This window comes from Octodon degus, unplaced genomic scaffold (genome assembly GCF_000260255.1).
Source record: "Octodon degus isolate 3935 unplaced genomic scaffold, OctDeg1.0 scaffold00010, whole genome shotgun sequence".
In the NCBI taxonomy this organism is placed as follows: Eukaryota; Metazoa; Chordata; class Mammalia; order Rodentia; family Octodontidae; genus Octodon; species Octodon degus.
The window spans coordinates 22,066,374-22,092,019 of record NW_004524586.1 but is presented as its reverse complement, the minus strand read 5'-3'; the positions used below and the strand labels follow the sequence as shown (position 1 = coordinate 22,092,019).

Here is a 25,646-nt window from a genome sequence, read left to right as displayed (position 1 = left end):
AACTTTTAAAAATATGAAAAGAATCCCTGAGATTTGGTTAATTGAATTCAATACAATGAATAGTAGAATAATCTTGAAAATTAGACATTTCCAATGAAAAGGAGATTACCTTTTAAATTTTATGTAAAAATTACTCCATGTACAGGTGCTAAAATTTCTAGACTAGGGTAGGAAATGTGGGATAGTTTTTATTCTTTCTCTATCACCAGTCTGACCACTGTTATTTGTTTTTTATATGAATTCCCAGTAATTTATCTATTGTACTATAGTGTGTTTTATAATTACATTTTGATCACAGACATTCATACTGAATATGATGTGATATGTACATGTCAATTTCTCCCGTTCTTTTCTTCTATTCTAATGACAGAGTACTATACACCCACTTTTTGGCCCTTAAGTTTTTCACTTAATGATGTGTCTTGAAAAGTTTTAGTGTCGACACAGAGACAGCCATACCCTTCCTAACAGTTGCTTAGTTTGCCCTTATATGGTGACATTTTAATTCATTAAAGACCAGTGGTACTTTTGGTCGCTTGTTATTTAGCATTTGTCTAAGAGGACCTACTCATCCCTTTCTTATAAGCACATATTGACATCTCCAAAAAGGACAACTTTATATCATCAGAGCAGTGGAAGCTGACAATGCTCTGCCCCATTTACTGGAAGCACTGCTAATTTTATTGTGTTTCTTTAAGGCTGCTTTGCTTTGCCAAGTGCCGGGTCCTGGCCAAAATATAGAACAGCTCCAAGTTCATTAAACTGCAGCCCAAGTAGTTGATACAAGCTTTTATTCCCAGGTAAACAGAGAGGAGAAAAACTAGAGCTGCAGGCGGGCAGTACCTGCAAGATTCCCCCTCGCTGTTGCCTCCCCCGGGGCTGCAGAGCCCGCTGGAAAGCCGCCTCCTGGCCGGGGTCAGATTGCGTACACGCCACTGCCTTGCGGGCCAGCGTTCCCAACCCTAAGCCAAAGCACATTTATAGAACAATTCCATGTGATCCTGGCGAAGGCAGACTGCGGGCGGAGGGCAGTGCTGAAAAGTTGTAATCTTGGGAGAGAGGACTCTTCTCTCTCGCTGCTGTTCATGCTAAGGGGACACTGGGGTAAGTCAATCTCAGAGAGATGGCTTCGTTCCTTTACACAATGGGTGGCTTTAGACTCGCTCTGAGAATGGAGGGATACCTGCATTTCTCTCTTTTTTCTTTCCTTATAAAGACAAATTAAAGGCACATCTGTGCTCCTTCCTCTCTGCCCCCAATTCTCTCCTAAACCAAATCAACGGCACCTCTTCTTTCTTGTACATTACTGGTTTCTTTTAGTAGGATATGGCCCCATTAATCTTGATCTTAGTCTCTGCATTTGTAAACTGAGGGGTTGGACTAGATAATACGAATTTCTTCTGGTCTCTACGATGATTCTGCCTGAGGCGAATTATAATTTCAAGTGTTTGTGAGTCTGTGGAATAATTTGAGAATCCTTAAGGTCCTAATACACCAAGAGTTTGTAAGAAAGTTATTTTAGCAGTGGTAACCATGGTGACACGTTTGCCTAGGTATTTCTCTAGCCTCTCCCTAAGTGCCTTTTCAGCCTGTTTCTGCGGCTGTGGCTGCCAACTGCAGCTGCCGTGTGCTTACGGCAGGACTGTGTTTCCGGGGTTGACTTATTGTCAGCTACAACAGAATCATCAGGTCAAAGCTTAAAGTTAGGTGAGCGCTGAGCCCCCTCAGGGTGCTACAGTCCAGTGAAACACAGCAGAGCATGTGCATGTGTGAGCGCGGACGTGTGCACAGTGCCGTCTACTATGTCCCATCAAAGGGAAGTGCACGCTTCAAGATCAGCACAGGTGTAGACCAACAGGACGAAAGTGTTGGAGCTGCTGCTTCACCCGTGAACCCACTGCCTTTACAGAGAATACCTGTCGGCTCTGGAGGGTCTCCTGTTCTCGGGCTTAGCTGCCTGGTGCTTTCCTGGTTGGCCTCCTGGGCCCACACATTCGGGAGACAGCTTCTTACCTAGTTTTGTTGTAAATATTGGGCGCAGGTCTTGGGACTCCATCAGCTGTCCTGTCTGTTTACCTGAGGGGACTTGGGAAGTTGTAAACGCTCTGCTGCCACCATCTCCCCATAAGTCCATCTGCTGGGCTCTATGTTGCATGCTTACTTCTTCCATAGTTCTGAGGGGTAGGTAGATATGTGGCCTGAGCAGAGGGAATGATGGGAAAGGGATGAGGAGAGAGAGGTAGGGAAAGGAGAGTCTGGAGGGCTTGGTGAGTGCTGGACACAGAGGAACAAGAGGAATGCGGCAGAGAGGAAGATACAAAATAACCATTCATGTTTTTATTTCATTCAGCAAATACTAAGTGACCCCCCTATACTCAATGTCGAGACCCCGGGAGAGAAGCTAGAGTTGTATTCCTGCCCCCATGGAGCTCCCAACAAAGCAAGGAGGGAGGCAGATACTAAGCAGGGAATAGCCAGGCCATGGAGAATGAAGGGCCCAGGCCAGGGGTCAGAAAGAACAAGTTCCCCAGGCGGAAATGGGAGAGGTAAGAGCAGGTAGCTGGAGTGAAAATGTGGCAAGTGCACAATTCAAGAGGTTGAGCTGACAGTCATTGAAGCAGAGCTCTCCAGCAGAGAGGAGCATGCATTTGGCGTAGGAGAGGGCAGTTTATGGAAGCTACGGTCTCTTCAGGGAGAAGATCGGGTTAGAAGACCAAATCCTGAGTTTCATGAACAGGGCAGTTGGAGCCTGAGGAGACCAAGCGGGACTGGGCAGCACCTTATCTGGAAGGTGCTGAATGGATAAGATCTGAGGAGGAAGGCAGGTGACACAGGCAGAGGCTGCAGAGAGGCTGAGAGAGGGTGAGGATGGAAGCAGTGCCAGAGTCTGGGGGGTCAGAGGCAACTGTGGTTGGGATCAGTAATGTTTGATTACAAGAGACAGAAACCTACTCAAAAAAGACAGGTATTTGTTGAGCAACTCTTTCACCTGGCTTCCCAGCAACCACCGCTTCATTCTGATCTGCGTGTGGACCAGTCGCTGCTGCAGTCTCTGCTGCTTCTCATTCTGCCCCTCTCTGAGTTTAGTTTGCACAAGCCCAGATTTCTCTGCCTCTTGTCCTGCCTCACTTCCTCACTGCCTTGTGACTAGGGACTGTCCTTTATGACGTTCAGGGTCCTTATCAAATAACAGGAGAGAAAATCTGATCAGGCCACTTTGAGGCAGAATCTGGCCCAAGTTTAATCAGCAGCGTTGGTGGGGGTGTGTCGTGAGCCAAGGCCACCCAGTCAGTAGAGGGCTTGGAAAGGGAGTAGAGAGGTGGAAGGGGTGAGGAATGAGTGCTTTTTCAGAGAGAAAGTACAGAAACAAACCTTTAGATTTTGCTGCAAAATGTGTACTTTCATTGGAATAGAGAACTGAAAGGTGGGCAGTGCCACTGCTAACTGAAGGGAAGGGTGTGCATTCCACAGCCAGGGGCATGCTGGGTATGAGACACACACCACCTAGTGGCTGACAAGAAAAGGAGAGAAGTAGGGGAAACAGAATCAAGGAGACCATGGGTATTGGCCAGCAAGAAACCAAACTCACTTGGATGCTGACCCCTCTCCAAGGAGGACATAGACCCAGGGGAGACTTTTCCAGCTCAGCACAGGAGACCCCACTTGATCCCAAAGGCAGGACACGGAGACTATAGCTTTAAGTGGTGAGGTAATGAGGGAATAGCTAGACACTGCCTGAGAAGCCAGCCTAGCAGGACCAGCTTTTGTGGGCTTGTTTGCATCCTCTGTGGGTCCTGGACAACTGACTGTAAACCCTGTCCTTGGGTCTTTATTTCATCTGTGTTTGGAAGAGATGGGTATCAGGGTGGGCTTTTGTTTGTGTCATTGTTGTTTGTTTTGTTTGCAGCACTGGATCAACCCAGGGCCTTGCGCATGCCCGGCAAAGTATTTTATCACTGAGCTGTATTCCCAGCCCACTCTGTGTTTTTACAATCCCAGCCTGCAGAGACAAGTTGGTTCTTGTATTTTAATCTCCTGAAATGCCCAAGTATAGCGAAGAGAGGCAAGATAGTTGTCACTTGCCAATGTTTCATAAATGTTATTAATAACGGTGTTTAAAATTGACACGTGGAAAGAGTGACTGTGACGAGTGAAGGCTGAGTTTGTGACCTAAAAAGGGGAAATTCTGCATGCAAGTCAGGGAACAGCCTCACAGATCTCTGTGCCAGAATTGGTGCCAAAGAACTGTAAAGAGATGAAACCCAGCAACACAGGCTGATGGTGACCAAGCAGAGAAGGCTCGCTTTCTGTAGTCACGCTGCCTACATCTGTACAAAGCTGAGGAGTGACTGCTAGTGCTTGTGTCTCAGTATTCAGGAGCTCAAAGAAATATCTGGGTTCTACCAAAGACTTCCAGGACAGCTGTCTTTGCTGCTTATTAAGTCCTGAGTTGTAAAACTTAGGCTGTCAAACCATGTATGTCTTTCTGGGTATGCTCATTTACACGTGAAAGGATTGTGAAAGGGATGGGCATGTGAAGCCGGAGTGGTTGTTTCTAACTGAGACTCATTTTGGAGGACATACTTTGTAGGTGACTCAGTGACCTTAAAAAACATGGCTTTGCATTCACTTTTGGTCACTTAAGAAAATCATTCCTGGGAATAGACTTCTGCTGAAGCTGATAACCCTTCCAAGCTCAAGACAGGATCTGACAAGTGACTTTGTGTCGCATGTTTCATAGCAAACAGATGAGACAACCAGCGCTTGAATCTGGGTTTGTCACAAGATCATAGTCTCATGTGCTCTGTTTCTTTGAAAAGCACTTGGTGATATTGTTTGCCTGTCTGCTGGAAGGCTCACTGTTTGGTGTTTGCCAGGAGTTCCTCCCCCTTCCCCAAACTAGCTTGCTTTACTGTCCTAGGATTGACAACGCTTTTACAAATATCTCTTCCTTACTTAGCATTTAGCAGAAGTTTCAGGTTGGCATATCTTGGCCAAGAGATGCCCCCTTGACACATCATTATCAGAGCTTCTGTTACATGGGCAGATCCTAGTCATAGGAAATTCAGCAAGTAATCCTTTGGAGAAGTGTTTAAGAAGGCTCAGGTTCAGGTTGTAAGAGCAGGGATTTATGATCAAACACATGGTGCTAGTGATCAAACCAGCATGGATGGAAAAGAAGCGCTGAACCATGAACTAGGGGCCACACATGGATGTAGAGGTCATTGGAGGTGCTGGGCCTCATGTTTCAAGTGCCAACAGGCAAATTTAGCTTGGAAAATGCAAATCAAAACTAGCTTATTTTAGTAGCTTAAATGACTGGCAGATTGTCTTCCTGTTTGCCTTGGGAAAGGATGGCCTAATTCCAAAGCTTCCCATTGACAGGCAGTGACTGGTCTGATCAGTATTGGATCAGGAACTGAAGCGGATCCTACTCACAAAAGGAGGAGGAAGGATTTCTTTTCATGCCTCCTAATTTCCTGCTTTAAAATTTCATTATGAAATTTTTAAGCATACCAAAGTAGAGAGAATATCACAGACATGCTCATGTACCCATTACTTGTTTCAACAATTATCTGCATAGTTCCAGTCTTCTTTCATTGTTACTCCACTATCCACAAACATCTGTCTTCCTCACCTCACTGCCAGACTGTTTCAAAGGAAGTCATTCTGTCATCCAATCAGCAATATTAAATATGTGTTTATGAAAGATGAGAGGGCTGGCCAGATAGCTCAGTGGATTAAAGCGCTTGCTTAGGCAGACACAGGGACTAGGGTTTGACCCTCAGTGTGCTTTGCTGACCCCCACACATACACCAGGTGCGCTGAGACGGTGATTGAGACTGGGCGTGGTGGCATGTGCCTGTAATCCCAGCACTTGGGAGGCTGAAAACAGTAGTATCACTATGAGTCTGATCTGTGTAGTGAGACCCTGTAGACCTGTGCTAAATACATTTAAAAAAAAAAATGAAGACTCTTTTTGTATACATATATAGCCTCATCATACATACTTCTTTTTTTTTTTTTTTTTTTTTTTTTTATCCTCCCTCGGGTTTATTTGTACAAAGAGCACAGGAGGATACCAGCCCCCCACAGATGGCACCCCAGAGGTCATATCAGTCCTTCCATTTCTATATCAGCAGATAAGAAGCTTTTGCTGTGGAGCCTCATGGGGGCCTAAGCACGGGCCTGGGCTGGAGCAGAAGCTGGAGCCTCAGCCTTGGCTGGAGCCTGGGGCATTGGCCAGCAAGGCCTGTAACCCTTGGCAGTGCGGGTGCAGATATACTTCCCAAGCTTGGGGTGGGCAATATAGGCAAGTCGAATGAACTTGCACTTTACTCCCTTTGGAAAGATCTTGGGCTTGACCTCCTTGGGCTTGACGAGGGCCTTGATAGCCTCGGTGTGTGCACTCATGGCCTTGGCACTGTTTGCCTGCATCTTCTTGAAGCCCTTCTTGTTGTGCTGCTTGGCAAAACGCATGTTCCTGAGGAACTTGGGATCCACCCCCTTCAGAGATTTGTATCTTTGTGACCGAGGTTTCTTGATGCCATTTCTGTGCCATTTTCAGGACTGGTTGAGCACGGTGTGGTTCTTGGACTTGGCCATAACTGTACTGTAAACTGCAGCTGCCAAGCACCTAAAACTGGGAGCCATACTTCTTTTTTTAATAATTCCTTAATATTCAAAATCCTGTTGGTGTTCAAATATTCCTGATTACCTCACTTTTTAAAAAGTTTGCTTATGTATGTATGTATGTATGTATTTTTTGTACTGGAGATTGAACTGAGGTCCTTGGGCTTGGCAGGCAGGCACTTAGGATGCTGAGTTATCTCCAGCAAAGTTAGTTTATTTAAACCAAGATCTACAAATTGCTTTTTGTTGATGTGTCCCTTAAAGTATTTTTCTACTCTTTTTCTCACAGAGTTTCTGTATTTTTCCTAATATCTATATCTATATCTATATCTCTCTCATATATATGATATATATTAATATATCTGATATATATCTGATATATATCTGATATCTGATATATTTCAGATATATATATATGATATATATCTGAAATTTTCCATCATGGAAAATTTCCTGTATCTTACATCATGATTTCTATCTTTTTCTTAAGTTATTTTTTCATGGTTAGAAGGGTCTGCTAATTCCACTTTCTGGGCCATTTGTGCATTTGCTTCTGTTGATTTCTTTCCTCCTTGATTTCATGTTGCGGTGCTGATCATCGCAGGCTGCTGTGACCGAATGCCGTGGCCCAGTGTTCTGCTGTTCCCTACAGCAACTGACTCCTCACAGTCTGGAGCTCATTCAGACTAAGATCAGGTGCTGGCTGAGAGCCTAGGGAGGCCCTCGTCCTGCTTTGCAGATGCCACCTCCTTGCTATGTCCTTTCATGGCAGAGAAAGGGACTATCTCTCCCAGGTCTCATCTAATAAGGCCACCAAGGCTATTGGTGAAGGTGCAGCCCTCATGACCTCATCACCTTCCACACCCTCACACTGAAGGTTAAGGTCAAGGTATGAATTTGGAGGACGGGGACAGGAGCACTCAGTCTGTAAGTCTAGGGTATATTAATTTCTGAACGTGGTGTTGGATTTTATTTGCAAGTGTTTTAGCATTTTTGTCTGATTTTTTTAAAAAATTAATTTATTGAGAAAGAAATAGCAATGAGACAGTTTCAAGACAGGTTATTAGGACAGTTACAATAATTAATACATTGCATATTGTTGTCTTCATAGTAGTTATTCATAGTACAAGATCAGGCATATCTTGTCTAAACACTATTAATACAAATCTTTCTTCTCATTGAACTAAGAGAAAGTAGCTATATATCTAACCTAACTAATTTGTATGTACAGATATGTGTATTTTTTTTTACTACAAAATGGTCCTTCATTTATATCCTCTTTTCATTGTGTTTTGTCAGAGATGGACATTCCATTGCCATTCAACATTGTCTGAACATTTTATAGGCGTGTGTATACATCTAAATTATGTTAAAGAATTATGCTTCACAAAAGGAGTTAAGAGATTTTTTTTCTTTGGTGCCTTTTTAACACTCTGCAATAATTTGTATAGTGTTGGAAATTTGTGACCATTGACATTTTAGTAAATTTCCTCTATGAATTCAGCTGGTCGTGTGTGTGTGTGTGTGTGTGTGTGTGTATTTCACTGTGTAGTAAGTCCATGAATAAAGTTCTAAAATGTTTTTCTATGAAGATAGGTATGTTTAAACTCTTGTTGTCCAATTTTGGTCATCTAAATTTTCCCAGGATATTATCCTTTATTACATTTTTATTTGCATAGAAGTTTACAAAATAATCTCTTATTTTTTTAATTTCTTCTGAAAAAATGACTATTTCCTTCTTGTCATTTTGTGTTTTTATGCTTTCTCTCTCTTTCTTCTTAATCAAATTAGTGATTTATCTAATTTTATTAAAAAATTAGAGGCTGGGGAGATGGCTCAGTAGAATAAGTGCTTGCCTGGCAAGCGTAAGGGCCTGAGTTCAACCCCGATTCCACAAAATAAAATAAAATAAAATAAAAAATTAGAATTTTGATTTGTTCTGTAGTTCATTTATTTTTCCTCTTTTTATTTAATTAATTTGGCTTTTAAATTTTCTCTTTCTTCTTTTATACTTCTTGGTTTACTTAGTTTTTACTCTCCATATTTTTGAGTTGGGAATTTTTTTTATTTTTCCTGATAAATATTTTTACTGTAATCAATTCTCCTTTGATAACTTCTTTATCTATATCTCATTGATTCTAATATATAGTATTTTTGCTGCTATTATAAATTTTTATAATTCCAAATTTAAATTCATAATTCTCATTTTGCAGGAGTTACTTATAGAAAATTTTATTATTTCCAGGTGGAAGAGCTATTCTTCATTTCTTCTTGTTGATTTTGTTAGTAATTTCTGCTTTTATTGAGTTTTGATCAGAGAAGATTCTTCTTAGTATTTTTACTTTATGTAAATTATTGATGTTTTTTCCTCTGGCCTAATAGATGGTCAATTTTTGTGAGTGTCCCATGGGCATCTTGGAGGACGATGTATGCTTTGTCGTCAGGGCAGCGAGCTTAATGAGTATTCATGAGATTGGTTGTGTTGTGTAGATCTTTTATCCTTTTATCCTTATCTTTTACCCTTTATCTTCGTTTTCTGTACTTAATGTGTCCTATACTAGTAAAGTCTCTTGTCATTTGTAATATTTCTATCTATTTCTCCTTGCATTTTCCTTAGTATTTGCCTCATAAAGATGGTTGCTATATTGTGGATATACATTCCTTAATGTTATACCTTCATTGGCAATTTTGGCTTTTCCCACAAAAACTTTCCTTGCTTGTTACAGACGATGCTTTTAGTGTCGTTCTTTGTGTGTGTGGTAACCAGGGCTGGAACTCAGGACCTTGTGCTTGCCAGGCAAAGCTTCTTCTACTGAGCTATCTCCCCGGCCCAGGCAATGCTTTTGGACTTGTGTTCTCCTGTGTGGGATTTCAGGACCTTGGCCCCTGCCGCCTTTTGTCTTCCATTTCCCGACCTGCCTTTATGCATCTCCTTTATCTTCCCTGATCAGTTTATTTCAGGTGTATGTTTTGACACAGCATAGCTTAGGTTTCGTTTAATGAGCCACATTCAGTATTTTCCTTTACAGAGGTGAAATAAATCTGTTCACATTTGCTGCAAGAACTAACAGGGCTTCTGCTATGCCATTTGTAATTTGTGTTTTGTTGTATGAGTTGTGCTTCTTCCTCTTTCAATGAGGTTTGTATTTTTATTGCAAATTCTTTTTTTATATAAGCACCGCACGCTAACCGATTGTGCCACTACAGCTTCACAAATTCTTTTTTTAATGTGCTCATTCTCCCATTTTATTACTTAATCTTTTACTGGTTTATCAGGGTATTTTCCCTCTAATATTTTTTATCAGGCCTTATACAGTGAACTTGTTCTAGTTCCTTTTCCTCTTTTTCTCCTCCATTTTTAGATAAATTATTCCAATTTTGTTAAACTCAATAAAGTGGGACTTGCAGGTTAGCTCAGTTGCTTAAAGTGCCTGTTGGGCAAACTCAGTCAGGCAAGGGGACCATGGTTCAATTCCCAGCTCCACATCCGCACCCTACCTGCCCTTAAGGCAGCCTAAGCCAGGCCAAAAAAAAAAAAAAAAAAAAAAAAATTAGCCTTTAAGAGCTGGTCAAGTAGCTCAGTGGATTAAAGCGCCTGCTTAGGCAGATGCAGGGGCAGGGGTTTGATCCCCTGACCTACCATGCTGGCCCTGCCCCCGGGGTGCGCCGAGATGGAGATTGATTGAGACTGGGCATGCGCACACTGGCAATCCCAGCACTTGGGAGGCTGTAAACAGGAGGATCACAATGAGTCCAATCTACACAGTGAGACCCTGTACACCCTGTCCTAAAATAAATAAATAAATAAATAAATAAACAAATTCAACAAAGTTTGTACATTGACCTTTCATCCCTGCTGAACCTTTGGGGTAGTCTTAGATGTACCATTTCATATTTTTGAAGCCTCAGTAGCAGTGGCCCTTTTGTCAAAGTTTTCCTAGTCATCATCCAGTTGGATGGAATACATTATTAAGTAGATTCCTCAGTATAGGTGAAGAATTTAGTAAATTATTGTAAGTTGAAAACTGCTTTTCTCTAGCCTTGATAGAAGAAGCACAGTTTCACTGGATATAATGATCTTCCTACCTCAGCCCTCCAAGTAGCTGGGATACCGGGCACCATGCTTAGCTGATGTTTTTAGTTTAGGCTAGCTTTGTTTTGTTTAATTTTATTTATTTTTCATTTATTTGCTTTTGTTGGTGGTAGTGCTGTGAGATGGAATCCAGGGATCACGCACACCAAGCATGCTCTCTGTCACTGAACTACATCCCCAGCTTCTGAATTCTTCAACAAGCTGTTCCATTAGAGCTGTTTGATGAGCTGGGGAGATAGCTTGGCGGTCTAAGGGCCTGCCTGGCAAGCACAAGGACCCAGGTTCCATCCCCGATACTGCATGCTGTGCAGGTCCCAGCGTCCTATGCCGACTACCAAAACCAGACATGGTGGCACACGCCATAATCCCAGTGCTGGGGAGGCTGAGACAGGAGGATCACTACCAGTCTGAGCTGTGTAGCCAGATCCTATACCAAATAAATAAACAAATGGAAGATTAAAAAAAAAATCTTTTTAATCTTGTTTGATCCCCCTCCCCCTTTTTTACAGGGTGTGCTAGGTAGTGCAGGCTGGCCTTGAACTTGTTTATGTATCCCACCGTGGTCTCAAACTCACAGCAATCCTTCTGTCTCAGCCTCCCAAGGGCTGGGCTCACAGGTCTGCTCCAGCATACCCAACCTGATACATTTTTTTAAAAAATATGATGCCAGCCTAATTATTTCGGCTCTGCAAGCTATTAGATCTACTTACTAGGTTTTTTCTTCTATAAAACCTAATTGTGTTACTGGGGTATGTGTTAAAAGTCATTGTCTTGGATTAATGTTCCCAGGACTCCAGTGAGTTTTAATATGTAGATTCAGGTACAATGTTTTTCTATTCTGGCAAGTTTTCTTTCAAGTTACAAATATTTGCTCAGTTTTTTGTCTTGTTACTTCAAGAACTGTAAAAATAGGAATACTTTTTTTTGCCTTTTCTTTTATCATGTTTCTTTTTTTTTCCCTTTCTTTTTGTTTAATTTTTTATTTTCTTTCGTTTATATTTTTGTGATACTGGAGATTGAACCCAGAGTCTTTTGTACTGAGCTATATCTCAGCCCTTTTTAAATTTTTTTTTTTTTTTAATTTTGAGACAGGGTCTTCTTAAGCCACTAACTTGCCCAGACTGAGCTTCACCTTGCAATCCTCCTGCTTCAGCCTCCCCAGAACTAGGATTACAGATGAGCACCACTATGCCCAGCTTCTATTTCTTTCCTGAGGTTAAGATACTCTCCATTTTTACCTGATTTTTCTCCATTTCCACTTGGATTTTTAAAGTTGTAATTCAATATGCTTTATGTATGCTTGACTGCTTACTTGAAAACACTGAATTCTGGTTGGAATGCTGACTTACATTTTTGTTCTGCTTTATAGCTGGTTTTCTTTTCTTTTCTTTTTTTTGGTATTTTAGGGAAGAGTCTACAGGGTGTTCAGGGTCTCACTACTAGACTGGACTAGTAGTGATTCACCTGCTTACAGCCTCCCGAGAGCTGAGATTACAGGTGCGCTCCACCATGCCCAGTCTCAATCGCTGTCTCAGCGTGCCCCGGGGTGGGGTGACACAGTAGGCCTGTGGCTCAAACCCCAGCCCCTGCACCTCTTGCAGGCGCTTTAATCCACTGAGCTATCTGGCCGGCCCTTATAGCTGGTTTTAAAGTGGTGGGAAGTTCCCTGGGTGCTGTGTATAAGGTGTTGGCTCCTGGTTTTCTTTCAGTTGCTCTGTGTGGATTTGTTGACCTCCTTCTCGTCTGCTTCATGGTATTCCGCAGTTGGGCAGTGCAGCAGAGGCTGTTCGTTGTGCTGTGGTGTAAACCAGGTTTCTGCTTTTGTGGCTTCCCAGGATAGTTTAGGACTTACATTTTCTCCTTTTCCTCCATTCCCCATCCAACAGCCTATTCCTGCAGAGCGCTTATCCTGTGAATTTTGTCTTTTTTCTGCTCATGCATTTTGAAGCTTGCTCCTTTAATTTGTGCTTGTCCTCTTTAAATTTCCCGAGCTCTGCGATCTCTTTCTCCCAGCGCCAGCTTTCACTAGCGCAGGTCTTTGTGAAGGACATTCTGGGTGAGGGTGGACTGAATGCTTCTGGCACCACTTCTAGCTCAGCCTACGCTCCCTCCATCCATGAGCTTTCTGTCTTCTCCATGGTATTTCCAGGGAGCTAAGCTGGCTTTGGATCCTGTTATGGTTTGTGTCTAGTTGTCTCACCAAAGTCTCATGCAGTCACGGGGAGGACTTCTAGATTTTGTGATTAATTCGTTATTCTGCTGGGATTATGGGTGTGAATGCTGCTGGGATTATGGGTGTGAGTGCTGCTGGGATTATGGGTGTGAGTGCTGCTGGGATTATGGGTGTGAGTGCTGCTGGGATTATGGGTGTGAGTGCTGCTGGGATTATGGGTGTGAATACTGCACCCCAGCGTGGGGCAGATTACCTGAAGGTGATGTTAGGGAGACAGACTCACTCTCTGTGGCTGTTGTTACAGCTGCTCTTCCCACCTGCCCTTGCTGTTTTGCTCTTTTCTGCCACCATGAACTGCTGCCCTTTGCCATGTACCAGACTGCTGTGGAGCCAACCAAGTATGGACTGAAACCTCCATTCACTGTGAGCTAAATAAACCTTTCCTTCCTTAATTGTGGGTGTCAGATATTTTGTCCCAGCAACGAGAGAAGAGTAACTAAGACAGATTCCTTATAAACATTTAGGAAGTGGGAACATAAAAAATTGTGCTGACAGTTTTCTGACTTCCCTCTATTTTTTTCACAGTTGTTCCAAAAGTGCTTAAACCTCTCCTGTTGTCATGCCTGCCTCTAGGGAATGGAATGTCTGTCTTTTGTGTACTTTTCATTTCTCGTCTTCTGTTTTATATCATATTGGAAGGGAATGCTGGGAGATAGGTGGCTAGGACGTCTCCACTATTTAGCTACCTTAAAAGCTAATCATAGAATAGTCAAATGTGATTAAGATGTTGTTCTCATTCTTTCTAGGAAGAAATATAGATTAGCCAAATGGCACCTGACACAAACCTGTTTATTTAGGACTTTAAAACTATGTAATTGGGCTGGTGGGATGGCTCAGCGGTCTAAAGCACCGAACAAGCTTAGCAAAGCACACAGACCGCGGATCGGCCCCAGCGCCACATGCCAGCCAGCCCCGCCCCCTGGTGGGCTGAGCTGGCCACACACACACACATACACACACACACTACCCACATAAATAAATAAAATAAAAAAATAATAAATTTTTTTAAAAAACTATGTAATCAATGCTAATATCCTTAACACTTTTTTTGGGGGGGGTACTGGGGATTGAACTTGGGACCTTTCACTTGCTAGGCTGGAGCTTGTACCACTGAGCTATCTCTCTGGCCCTACATTTTTAAGGATGAGTTTACAATAAACTTTTCTAAGAAACAGGTTTCAGAATGTTCTAAGTTTTGATCTCTGTACTTGCAAATAACTCATTTCTCGGCTTGACTCTAGCACATCTCACTGGTAGCTACATCTCTCAATAGTAGTTGGCGCTGGTGCCATCCTTTGCCCCTGAAGATTCCTGTGGTGGCCTTCAGAATGAACCAGCCCCACCCTTCAGTCCATCCTATCTCTACTCTGCTCTACCCGCAGCTCCCTACTATGTTGATACTGTATTAGATTTTCCAAAGTGACAGCACAGTGCAGCTGCAGGCTGTAAACAGATGTCTGCATTTTCGTGGGTTACAACAGCTTGTTTTCATAAGAACTATGGTTTTTGCTAACCTTGTCTACAGAGAGAGATAATATGGAAATTGTGAGTAAGTGGAACCTTATATGTGAATGTATCGTTGAGTATCTGCTTCAGTGCAAAGAAAGAGCCTCTACTGCAGACCGAGATGCAGTTTCATGTTTCTGTGTTGGGATACGGGTCCCTGCGTGGCTTACAACATAGTCTGTTATTCCAGACTGGAATCTTATCCTCCAAGTCCTTGCTCTGGCATTAGCCCAAAGTAACACTGGAGGTCAGCAGGCAAGGGCCCTGGTCAGTAGCCGTGTGAACCAGGAGAGGGATGTGACTCCCCCCTCTGTGCCTGCTCACTAGGCATCCGTCGTGACCCGGTGCACAGATGCTCTGACTAGGAGCAGGGCTCTGTGAAGGGAAGTGGATGAGCCCTGCGGGTAAAGCTGATCACTTAGCTTTTGCATCATGCCAGACTACCACAGAACTTGGTGGTTTAAAACAAGAGTCGCTTATTAAGCTTTGTCTTCTGTGGGTTGGCACTTCAAGCAGAGCCGAAATGCTACTCTGGGTGGTTTCCTTGGTCTCAGCGGGGATCTCTCATGTGTCTGCGGCCAGCTGTGGATTGGCAGCTGTCAGCCACAGCTAATTAGCTATGTTGATGAGGGAGGAGGCTGACTTATGATAGCCCCAGAACAAGCCAAATTTATGTAAGGCATGTGGCCCAGAGGAAAATGACAGTTCATATATTCAAGTAGATTGTCCTTTGTTGGCTTTGAGCTTCACCTTTGACCACTGCCAGCCTGTTTCCAGTGGTATCATCAGTGCTCAGAACCTGGGAGAATATCTAGTAGGATTATGTTTAGGATCTAGGCTATGGGACAATAGGAATAAGTTTCCAGTGGTCCAGGAAACTGACATCAGAGAGACTGATTACCTCACCAAGGGTGATGAATTTCCCATCACCGGAAGTACTCATGCTGATGGGGAGCTTCTGTGATTGTCCCAGGTTCTTCTTTGGACATTCACGAGGTGGCAAGCAGCATGGCCCGGCATACCTGATTCAGGCTGATGATCTGAGCCTTCAAGACCTAGCTCAGATCTCCTGGGACATGACTGTCCAGGTTTCCCCACTTAGCAGTAGCACAAAGTGAGCTGTCCTGCCTGCTGATCTGTCCTTAGTTTGCTTGCAACCCCTCTTCCCAGGTTAAGCACCCTATGTTCCTGCTGCTTACCAGCCCTCTGCCTGGCTCTCTCAGTACTTGCTCATTTGTGATCCTGCCAACCAGAGCCAGCCCCTACGTGCCCCTGATGCACAATTCCCTGGTTTCAATAGCTCCCTGCTTGATTTATCCAAGGGCAGGTGGAGACTGACTCCACCTGCTTCACCCTGCAACTTCCTCAACCATCCTTGACATAGACAAACAGCAAAAAATGAGGTATGTGTTTGTAAATAGCTAATGTAGGAAAACAAAGGGGCCAGGTCTTTAGGTTAGTGGTGTAGAGCCTGCCTGGCAAGCATGAGGTCCTGAGTTCAATTCTAAAAGCCCTCCCAAAATTCTAAACAACATGATATCTGCTGTACCCATTAAATATTATCACTGAGCATGGGAAATAGTCTTAGTGTTACTGCTTAATTTTTAAAAGAAAAATAAGTTTCAAAAAGAGTAGCAGGATATGTACTGTACTTTGTAGGTTTTATAAATATATATTTACTCAGATGTCAACTGGGGTCTCCCTATCCCTTTAGACAAGTTCACATTCATGGCTGGTAGATCTCTGAAGTGAACCCCAAGACTTTTTTTTTTTTTTTTTATTTTAGGGAAGGGTCTACAGGGTATTCAGTGTCTCACTACTAGGTTGGACTTGTAGTGATCCACCTGCTTAGCCTGCCAAGAGCTGGGATTACAGGCAAGCACCACCATACCCAGTCTCAATTGCCATCTCAGCATGTGCTGGGGGCAGGGCCAGCACGGCAGGCCTGGGGATCAAGCCCCCGGCTCCTGTGCCTGCTTGCAGAGATTTTAATCCACTGAGCTATTTGGCTGCCCTACTTTTTTTTTTTTTTTTTTAAAGAGAGTACAAATTAGAATTAAAACAGAAAAAATTACAAATGATATATAATTTCACTTAACAAAATAATATGAATTTCACAGTATTTGTTGTAATACATAGTATTGTCTTCCAACCAGATATTCATATTACCAGATATATGCATGTAAAACTGGAAGAAAACAGAAATGTATAAAAAATTAAGGAAATAAAAAAGTACAATCAATTGAAAAAAGTAGACGAAACAAATTAAGTACTATCTGCTACTTTCCATAGACCAGCAGAAATGCACAGTACAGTTGTCCAAACCGTCCTGCTTATATACTTAGGTAAATCTCTTTCCCCCTCTCTCCTGTCTTTCTCCTCAACTCAATAATTCTTTCCTTTTAAATAAGTTTATTCCCTCTTCTCAGTATCTACTGTACCCTTCAGATTTCAGTTTTCTCTTTCAGGTTTTTGCACTAGGGAGACAATATGATGTTTGCACATGTGTGTCTGATTTATTTCACTTAAGACTATATTGTCTAGTTGCATTCATTTACCAACAAAAGACTCGAATTTATCCTGTTTTATAGCTGTGTAAAATACTCCACTGTGTAAAAATACCACATCTTCCTTATCTATTCTTCAGTTGTCGGGCATCTGGGTTGATTCCAGGCTTTGGCTATAACAAATTGCATTGCTATAAACATGGGTACACATAAATCACTGTGGTATGAAGTTTTTAATTCTTCTGGAAAAATACCCAGGAAAGGAAGAGCTGGCTTGAATGGGATCTCCAATCCTAGCTTTTTAAAGAATGGCTAACATCAACCAGTCAGCCAATAACAAATGCTGGAGGGGCTGTGAAGAAAAAGGAACTCTTCTCCACTGTTGTGGGACTGCAGACTGGTACAATCACTATGAAAATTGGTGTGGAGAGTCCTTTAAAATCCAAGACTTATATGACTTCCCAAGGAGTAAACTTTCTGGCCTCCTCTGTTTCCTCGCACAACCTCTGTCCCATACCCATATTGAGCCAGGTAGGATCAAAGCTCAACCCTTCTACTGGTTTCAATCTCCATCTCAAAAAAGACAGAAAAAAAAAAAAGCAAGAGAGAGTGAATGTAGGGGATCTGGAGCTAAGAAGTGCTTAGTGCTGATGCCAATCCTACTACTGGGGATCGGTGTGACTGGCGGGCCACTCTGTGGCACAGCATGCCCCTGGGATCTGAGCTGGCTCGTGTGCTCCTGGGCCTGGAGGGGGCTGGTGGGGATGAGCTGCCTGTGGAGATCAGGCCTGTACAAGGCAGGTGCTGGTCCAGCCATTTGCAGCAGAGGGGTGGATAGATCAGTCTTGTCTCTGATCATTGGGTTCTGATAGCACAAGAGGTCTCTAAGTTCCTGGCAGCCCTAATCTTCTACAAGATTGGACTTTTCACATCCAAATTTTTAGGTGGCCCTAGAGATGAAGAAAAGGCAAAACATAGGTGGCTAAGGAGAAGTCCGAGGTAAAAGTGGTCATTTCACCCAACCCCCATAGCAGCTGGGAACTTGGTGCTCATGAAGGTTTCTTGCCAGAGCAGGGAACAAGCAGTCTCTCTTGATAAATCTCTTTTCTGGGCTACAGCTGTTTGTTTGTGTTAAACAGGAGCATGGTAACACAGCTATAAGTAGCTCCTTGCTCAGCTTGTACAAGGTAGGAAGTCAGAACAACCAAATTCAGCCCCTGGAGGGAGAAAGGCCAGGCTTCTTGCCTGGCTGGGAAGAAGGCTGGGCCATTCGTGGGAACCATAGCTGGCCTCTGTGGTTGGGTTGGTGAAGCAGCCCAAGGAGCAGCAGGATTAGGTAAACCTGTGTTGGCCAATGAAGAGCTATGTAGCCCATGCTTGACAAGGCAGAGCAGCCCACGCCCTCTACTGATGCAGACCAGCTGTGGAGGCCTGTGGGGCTGGAAGACCACAGCTCGGCAGGACATCCGCTTCTGATCTGAGCTTTCTGCTCTGCTCAGGGGAGGCACCCTAAGACCTGCGGTGGATTGCATGGGATGGTCTGCCTCCAGCCCTTTCTTGCTGTGAGACACTGAATAAACCATTGCTGTCCTCCAGGCCTCGGCTTCTCATCTCTGAAAGGTCTTAGGGAAAATGACCTTCAACTCGCTTCTAGCAATAAGGATTTAAAACATTCTATGCAGGAAAAAAGCAGAATTTATTAAACTTCTAAAACAGATGCATCTTTATCACATCTCAAGAAATTTTTTCTCCTATGGAGACTAAAAATCTCATAGAAAACATAATCCATTATCTGGTGTATTAATTTCCCATGGAGCATTATCTATAATCCCAGCACTCAGGAGGCTGAGGCTGAGGCAGGAGTTCAGAGCCAAGCCTGGACTAAGCAGTGAGACCCTGTCTCAAATAAACAACCCAAAAGCTCACTTTGTATGGAATACAATAAATAAACTAATGAACCAGAATGTCCTGGTATATAGTCAGAGTGTTTTGAAGTTTTGATGATGTACTACCAAAGCATCAGTAGAAAATAAAATTTCATACAACTATCTTTTCAAACAGAAAAAAATGCAATTTATATTTTAGTCCTAAAATTAAGATTAACCCTAGGTTCATTTGAAGGAAGAGCTGCATTTTACCTGGCATATAGGCACTGTTTAGAGAACACACAAGTAGAAATCTTAGGAATTCAGCCTTAGTTGTGGCCAGTTGCCTTAAATTAATTAAAGGCCTAAGTCCTGGATCTCTTTTTAAGGTACAGTTTCACTCCCCCAAGGACATGGAGTGACTCCAGCTACATTAATATCTGACACCTGCCAGCGGCTACACTGAGGGACTAGACAGGAATGACACGTCATTAGCCCAGCAAATATTTTAGCAAATGGCTTGGTCAAGTTTCTGAAGCCATTTACTCTCTTTTTCTTGGGCTTATGCTATTCATTTTCTCATCAAATATTTGTTTCTGTAGGTACATAGTCAGTTAGCTATGCTTTTCATGGAAAATGTGACCTAGTTCTTTTTAGCATCTGAAATTCTTGATTTTATCTTAGGGGACAAAAAGAGAAGGCATTATAAGCTTTGTTTTATGGAGGGATTTGCATTTTGAAAGTTCCAGAGGGCCAAATAGCTCAGTGGATTAAAGCTCCTATAAGCAGACCCAGGAGCTGGGGGTTTGAGCCTTCGACCAGCCGTGCTGGCCCCAGGGTGTGCTGAGACATCAATTGAGACTGCATGGTGGTGTGAGCCTGTAATCCCAGCTCTTAAGAGACTCTAAACAGATGGATCACTATGAGTCTGATCTAGTAGTGAGACCCTGAACCCCCTATAGATCCTTCCCTAAAATACAAAAAAAAAAAAAAAAAAAAAAACCAAGAAAAAAGAAAGAAAGAAAGTTCCAAAGAGACTCACTGTCCATAACAGTATAATAGTCAATAATCTATGGAGCACTAATCTCTTCCAAGAGATTTGTTGAAATTCACTCAACACCACCAAGTATTATTATGATTTCCATCTTAGAATCTGCAAAACTAAATGTAAGAAAAGTTGAATAATTCACCAGAATTTCTACCCCCAGTTGGGATTACTTATGGAGCTGGTGTTCATACCACAGCACTCTGGTTCCTGCTCACAGACCTCTGTTGCAGGATATGTATATGCAGCTGATGAGTCAGGTTAATATGAACTTTTCCTTGGGAGATGGATATCCCCTCAGCATGTCAATGAATTAAAGTTTGAGTTGAATCCTAGGGGTAGATCCCCCTGTGGACAACTGCATGCAGCTATACTTACCCAGCGACACCTCCTTTGGGTAACAAAAGAAAACAGAAAGTCGTGGTTGGAATTCTAGTCCCACTCTGCATCTGTCCTTTGGCCACACCTTGACCTTCTGGAGCCTCTATTTCTTCACGTGCTGAAAGGTCTGATGTTGTGTGTCATCCAAGGATAAGGTATAAAACCAACATGAAGAACAACCAGCAACTATAATAGTAACAGTAAAAGCACGTGGTAGCAAGCAGCACACTCTGAGTGGAAGCCAGAGTTCCACAAGGTGAGGCTGGCTTTGCAGCCTTCTGTAGAAGGAACCAACCTGGAACTACTGCTTCTTAAACTGGAGGGCTCCCCTGAGCAGCAGCCCCTCCCATGTCATGGTCTGGGGAGCCCCAGATCTGCAAGTGTTTGTTAAGAGCAGCTGCCTGCAGGACGGTCCTAAGCAGGGTGGTAGGGGGACTCTGGCTTGGTTGTTCTGTCCTTCTTGTCCTCTTCCTCCCACTTGGACCCTTTAGCACTGGGTCTTTACTGCTCTGAACACACAGCCAAACTATCCTTCCCCACAAACCTTCCTTCATTGTAACGTTTCTGTTTCATACCAGGCCCTCTTTGTCCCCCTCATTTAAATCCCTAGCACTTTACATTCCAGCACCCCAAGAGACCAGTCAGACCCTCCATACTCAAGACCTTGCTTGTCACTGTGCTTCTCAAGCTCTGCTCAGACTGGGTTCAACTGCCCCATCCTAAGCACTGGGTGCCATTGGCCTCCCAAAGGCCCCTCTAAAATCCTCAGCCTTCCCTTTTTCTGTAGCTTCTTCTGACCCCAAATTTCTTTTTCCACTGGACTCCCAATTTTGCTTATGTCCTCCCAGAATTTCTACATTAAAATTCTAATTTCAAGTACTTTTGAATGTGACTATATTTATAGATAGAGTCCTAATGGGTGGCCCTAATGCAACATGACTGATGTCCTATAAGAGGAGATTAGGACGCAGATGCAGGAGAAGACCTCCTGAAGTCACAGGAAGCAGAGGGCTTTCTGTGAGCTAAGGAGAAAGGCCTGAGAAGCTACCCCTACTGACACCTTCATCTAGGACCTCCAGACCTCTTGAGTAAATAAATGTCTGTTGCTCCAGCCACCCAGTCTGAGTATTTATTTTGGCAACCTGAGTAAACTAACACAAGTCGCTACTCAGAACAGGCTCAGCCTTGGAACTGGGCCCTCTTACCTCACCCACACTTTTGTACAAACTCTAGTCACTGGAGGCATTTGTATCTACCACAGAGTTGACTGGGAGGGTGGTTTGTGGGGAAAATTTGGTCACAGAAATGTACACTGCTGCAAATTAGATGCTGCATGTTTGTTTCCACCTCAGAATTCCCATGTGTCTCTGTGAGGGCCAGGAACCCACTGTTTTCTCCCTCTCCTAAGAAGCAAACTCCCAATTCTTCCTCTCAGTCAGGGCTCTTGCTATGTTCTATCCACCTGTTGAAAACTTGCCTCTTCATTCCTAATTGGCTCAACCAAGATGATTTGCTTAATAGGATTTTCTATATTTAAAAAATTCTCCTGGGAGTATTAGTGGGCAGAAGCCAACATTCTTGTTTTTCATCCTTCAGAACCTTTTAACTGTACTGAAATCTCAGTAAAGTTAAGTTCATGTTGATGAACTCAAAAAGAAATACTTTCAAAATTTTTCCCTAGTAGTGAAGGTCTTTTTCCAAACTAGCTTATGCCAGAACCTCAAGATGTGAAACATACTTTTAAAAATTAAGAGGACATTCATATAACGTAAAAATAGCCCCTTTCAGGTTAGTAATTCAGTGAAATTTAGTGCAACCACAATGTTGTCCCAACTCCACTTCTGTCTAAATCTAACATACTTCCATTGCCAAAAAATCAAACTCTGCACTTTATTGGTTACTTTTTTACTCATTACTGGAACAAAATACCCAACACCCAAAATGAGGAAGGGAAAGGTTTATGTAGCTTACAGTTAGTGGAAGGTTCAGTCCATACTGTGCTGGCTCCAGGGCGGATGGCAGCAGTTCATGGTGACAGAAAACAAGGAAGAGCAGAGGATGAGCAGCAGCTGTGGTGTCCATCAAGCCTCTCTCTCTTCCTTCCACTCTGACTGTGAAGACCTGAGCTCCTCCCAGGAAGCGGCGGCAGCTGCTGGGCGGGTCGGAGCTCCTCCAAAGTGGCGCCCCTTCCTTGGCCTGGAGGAGCTTTGCAGCCTGCTGCTCCTTCTCAGCTCTTTGTTGTTTTCTGCCACCATGAACTGTTGCCATCTGCCTTGGAGCCAGCTGAGTGTGGACTGAAACCTCCACTAACGGTGAGCTAAGTAAGCCTTTCTTTCCTTAGTTTTGAGTGTGGGGGATTTTGTCCCAGCAACAAGTAAGAAGTGACCGAGACAGTCCTGATTAAGCATTTACTTTCCCCTTCTTGCAACCTCTAGAAATCACCAGTCCAGTTTCTGTCTCTGCGGCTTTGCCTGTTCTAGCTTTTCCTACACATATAAGCACACAATACATGAACTGGCTTTTCTCACTCAATGCTTTTGAGGTTCATTGAAGTTGTTGCATCTATCAATGGACATTCCTTTTTATGGATGAATAACTCATTTTGTGTCTAGACTGTGTTGTGTTTAACCACTCATCCCCTGAAACGTGTATAATTCTATTTGATGAACCAAGCTAAGTGGATCACAAAGCTCCTCCTCCACATCTAGCATTTCTCAAATTCCTCCAAGAAGCTAAGTAAGACCCCTGTTCTCCTACGATGAAAGGCTGTTTTGTGTGCCTGAGTAGTCCTTGTGGTGGCAATGGGTGGGCCTCTGCAGAAGATTTCACTTAAAGGAAAATATTCTGGCTCTGTCACACACACACACACACACACACACACACACACACACACACACTTGCAGGTGGGAAGTGACCCAGCAGGAGGGCTCTTCAGCTGTGTATGTACTCACAGTCCTACCAGGTCTACGGGGCCTCCCCTCCCAGTGGGCAGGCAGGCAGACCTCCTATCAGTGGTCTAGACACACCTGCCACTTTTAATGACTTCAGTCACTGGAACGCAAGCCACACCCCGGTGAACACATTCTGTACACACTAACAAATGCCAGCCAGACTGTCACTTCATGGGATAGTCACAAGTTTTCTTTGTCTTTCTGTGGAATTTTCCCAGGTGCAGACACAAAGCCCTGTAAGCATTTGACAGTTTTCTGGACTGGGAGTTTTATTGCCTGCACCACTGCATAGAGGCAAGCCTGTGTTTTGTGACGCTGTCCTCCTGGGCCAAGACGGTCCTGAGTTAGGTGCGCCCAATCAGATGGCAGGAGCTGCCTTAGTAGGCATAAGCCTGTTTTAAAAGGAGCCCTGCTGATGTAATAACAGGGAAAAAAATCCTCTGGGCAGAAGGCCTTGGGAGGGCTGGGCTGGAAGTGCAGATTCCGTGTGGGCAGGAAAGCTCGTATAATCTCAGCGGGCCACGGCTCAGGTATGAAGTGTAGCTGGTTTGTGCCCATGCCAGTGTGGAGTTGGATTGTTTGCCCAACTGGTTGAGGTGACTCTGGCCCTTGGCTTAGATCTCATCTGCTTCTGGATGCAGGAGGAGAAAGTCCAATTAATGGAAAGTGCACTGGCCCTGGGCCGCAGCCTCGGCAGTGCAGACCGTACCCAGAGGTAAGCAGGAGACAGAGCTGTGGGCGCCTTCCTTTCTGGCCTGGGAAAAGCTGAGCAGGGGAGTGGCAGAGTCCCTGCGACAGAACTCCACGTGCCTCCAGGCCTTCCCTTTGTGGATCTGAAATTTGAACTTCAGCAGAGCTATTCTGCTGTTCTTTTTAGTCTGATTAAAATACTAAAGATGCCTTGCTTTTTAATAAAATTATTGAATTTATTTGGCAAATGAGTATCAAAATTTAAAAATTGACAAAGACATAATGATGGTAGTAGCGCTCAATGTTCTTGTTGGGGGGCATTGGTAATAGTGATAGAACTTAGGGCCTTCGCATGCTAGGAAGGGCTCTACCACTGAGCTACAGCTACAGCCTTTTAAAAATTCTTTATTTTATCTTGGCTGTGATTACACACAGGAGCTGTGTTTCCAGATGTGTGCAGCCTCAGCAGTACTTTCTTATGATCAGTCATCTTCCAAATGAAAAGAAAAAATAGAGCGAAGAGATCGATTTCACATGAGACTGTGTGTGTGTGTGTGTGTGTGTGTGTGTGTGTGTATCCATAAGAAATGATAAGAAAGGCCTAGCATTCTTTCAGTTAAAGAGTTATGAGTGGGAGAACTAAACACAGAGGTGACATTATTTACAACGTTCTCTATTTGGAAGCATTTTAATTGAGAGTGCTCATAATACTTACATTTTTTAGTGATTATTCCGTACACCTAGCATGGGCTAGTTACTCCATCAATGTTGGTGAACACGTAAGTACAGATTTTCTGAACAAATGATGAAAGCTCTTTCTGTGGAATAAATCTTGAATTAAAAGGCAAGAGGCTGGCTGGTAGGTCACTTGCCTGGCATGCACAAGCTCTGGGTTTAATTCTGAATAATGAGAGAGAGAGAGGGAGAGAGAGAGAGAGAGAGAGAGAGAGAGAGAGAGAGAGAGAGAGAGAGAGACAGAGACAGACAGCTATTTCTAAATTTTGGTCTCCAACAACTGGATTCTTAGCAAGCTCCTTACTGTCTCTAGCCTCAGTTTCCCCACTGGACTGTTATTCCCTAAGGCCCCAGCTCCAAAATGGTCTCATGTTTCAGGTTTTCTGTAACTGAGTCACACCACCTGGAGACAGGATAACATCTCGGCCCCGCTTGCTTTAGGGTCTCCTTAACTCAGGTGCGTGATGCCGGCAGATTGGTCAGGCATCTCCATAAGCGACATGAGAAACCGTCCTAATTATGATAATTGTGAATAAGGCAGCGCTGAGTGAGGCCCGTGAAACAATACCGGTTACCTCAGCAGCCTGACAGGATCGACAGGATCAGCCGCTCCTCGTCTGGGCCCGACTACCTGCCTTCCATTCTGCTTCCATAGAAACATGTGCAGAAGTGAAACTGATGTGCTTGAAACAGGTGTTTAGAGGAAAAACTATGAAAACCATATGGTATTGAAGAGAAGTAAATTTCACGCTTCCTAGTCTTTGGCATCAAGCTCTGCTGTCACCAACAGTGAGAAACCAGCCACAATGAGTTTCCAACTGAACCCAATTAGAAACAGCAAATACCGCAATGAGCGGTGCTCCCCCAGCTCCCTGGCAAATAGAGCCCTTCTGTCACTTGTTAGCACATACACACGCGTGTGGACGCTGGCCGTAACTCAGGCTCAGGAACAAACTTGCCTTTCAGAAGCGTCTGCCAACCCCAGGGTGGGGAATGAAAACACCAGC

The 25,646-nt window shown here is 43.6% G+C and overlaps 1 protein-coding gene across 16 annotated transcripts in view; it reads left to right on the top strand.

Moving 5' to 3' along the window:
• Positions 1 to 1,015: 1,015 nt before the first annotated feature.
• The window catches only part of Tacc2 (transforming acidic coiled-coil containing protein 2), a 247,871-nt gene continuing 223,240 nt past the window's right edge, over positions 1,016 to 25,646 (top strand). For 15 of the 16 annotated variants that reach the window (XM_023708945.1, XM_023708947.1, XM_023708941.1 and 12 more), the window contains exon 1: positions 1,016 to 1,104. The gene's annotated coding sequence lies outside the window, so the exon portion shown is untranslated. Of the gene's footprint in view, positions 1,105 to 23,614; positions 23,930 to 25,646 lie in introns of those variants that run through there. The other variant, XM_023708938.1, reaches the window with a different exon arrangement.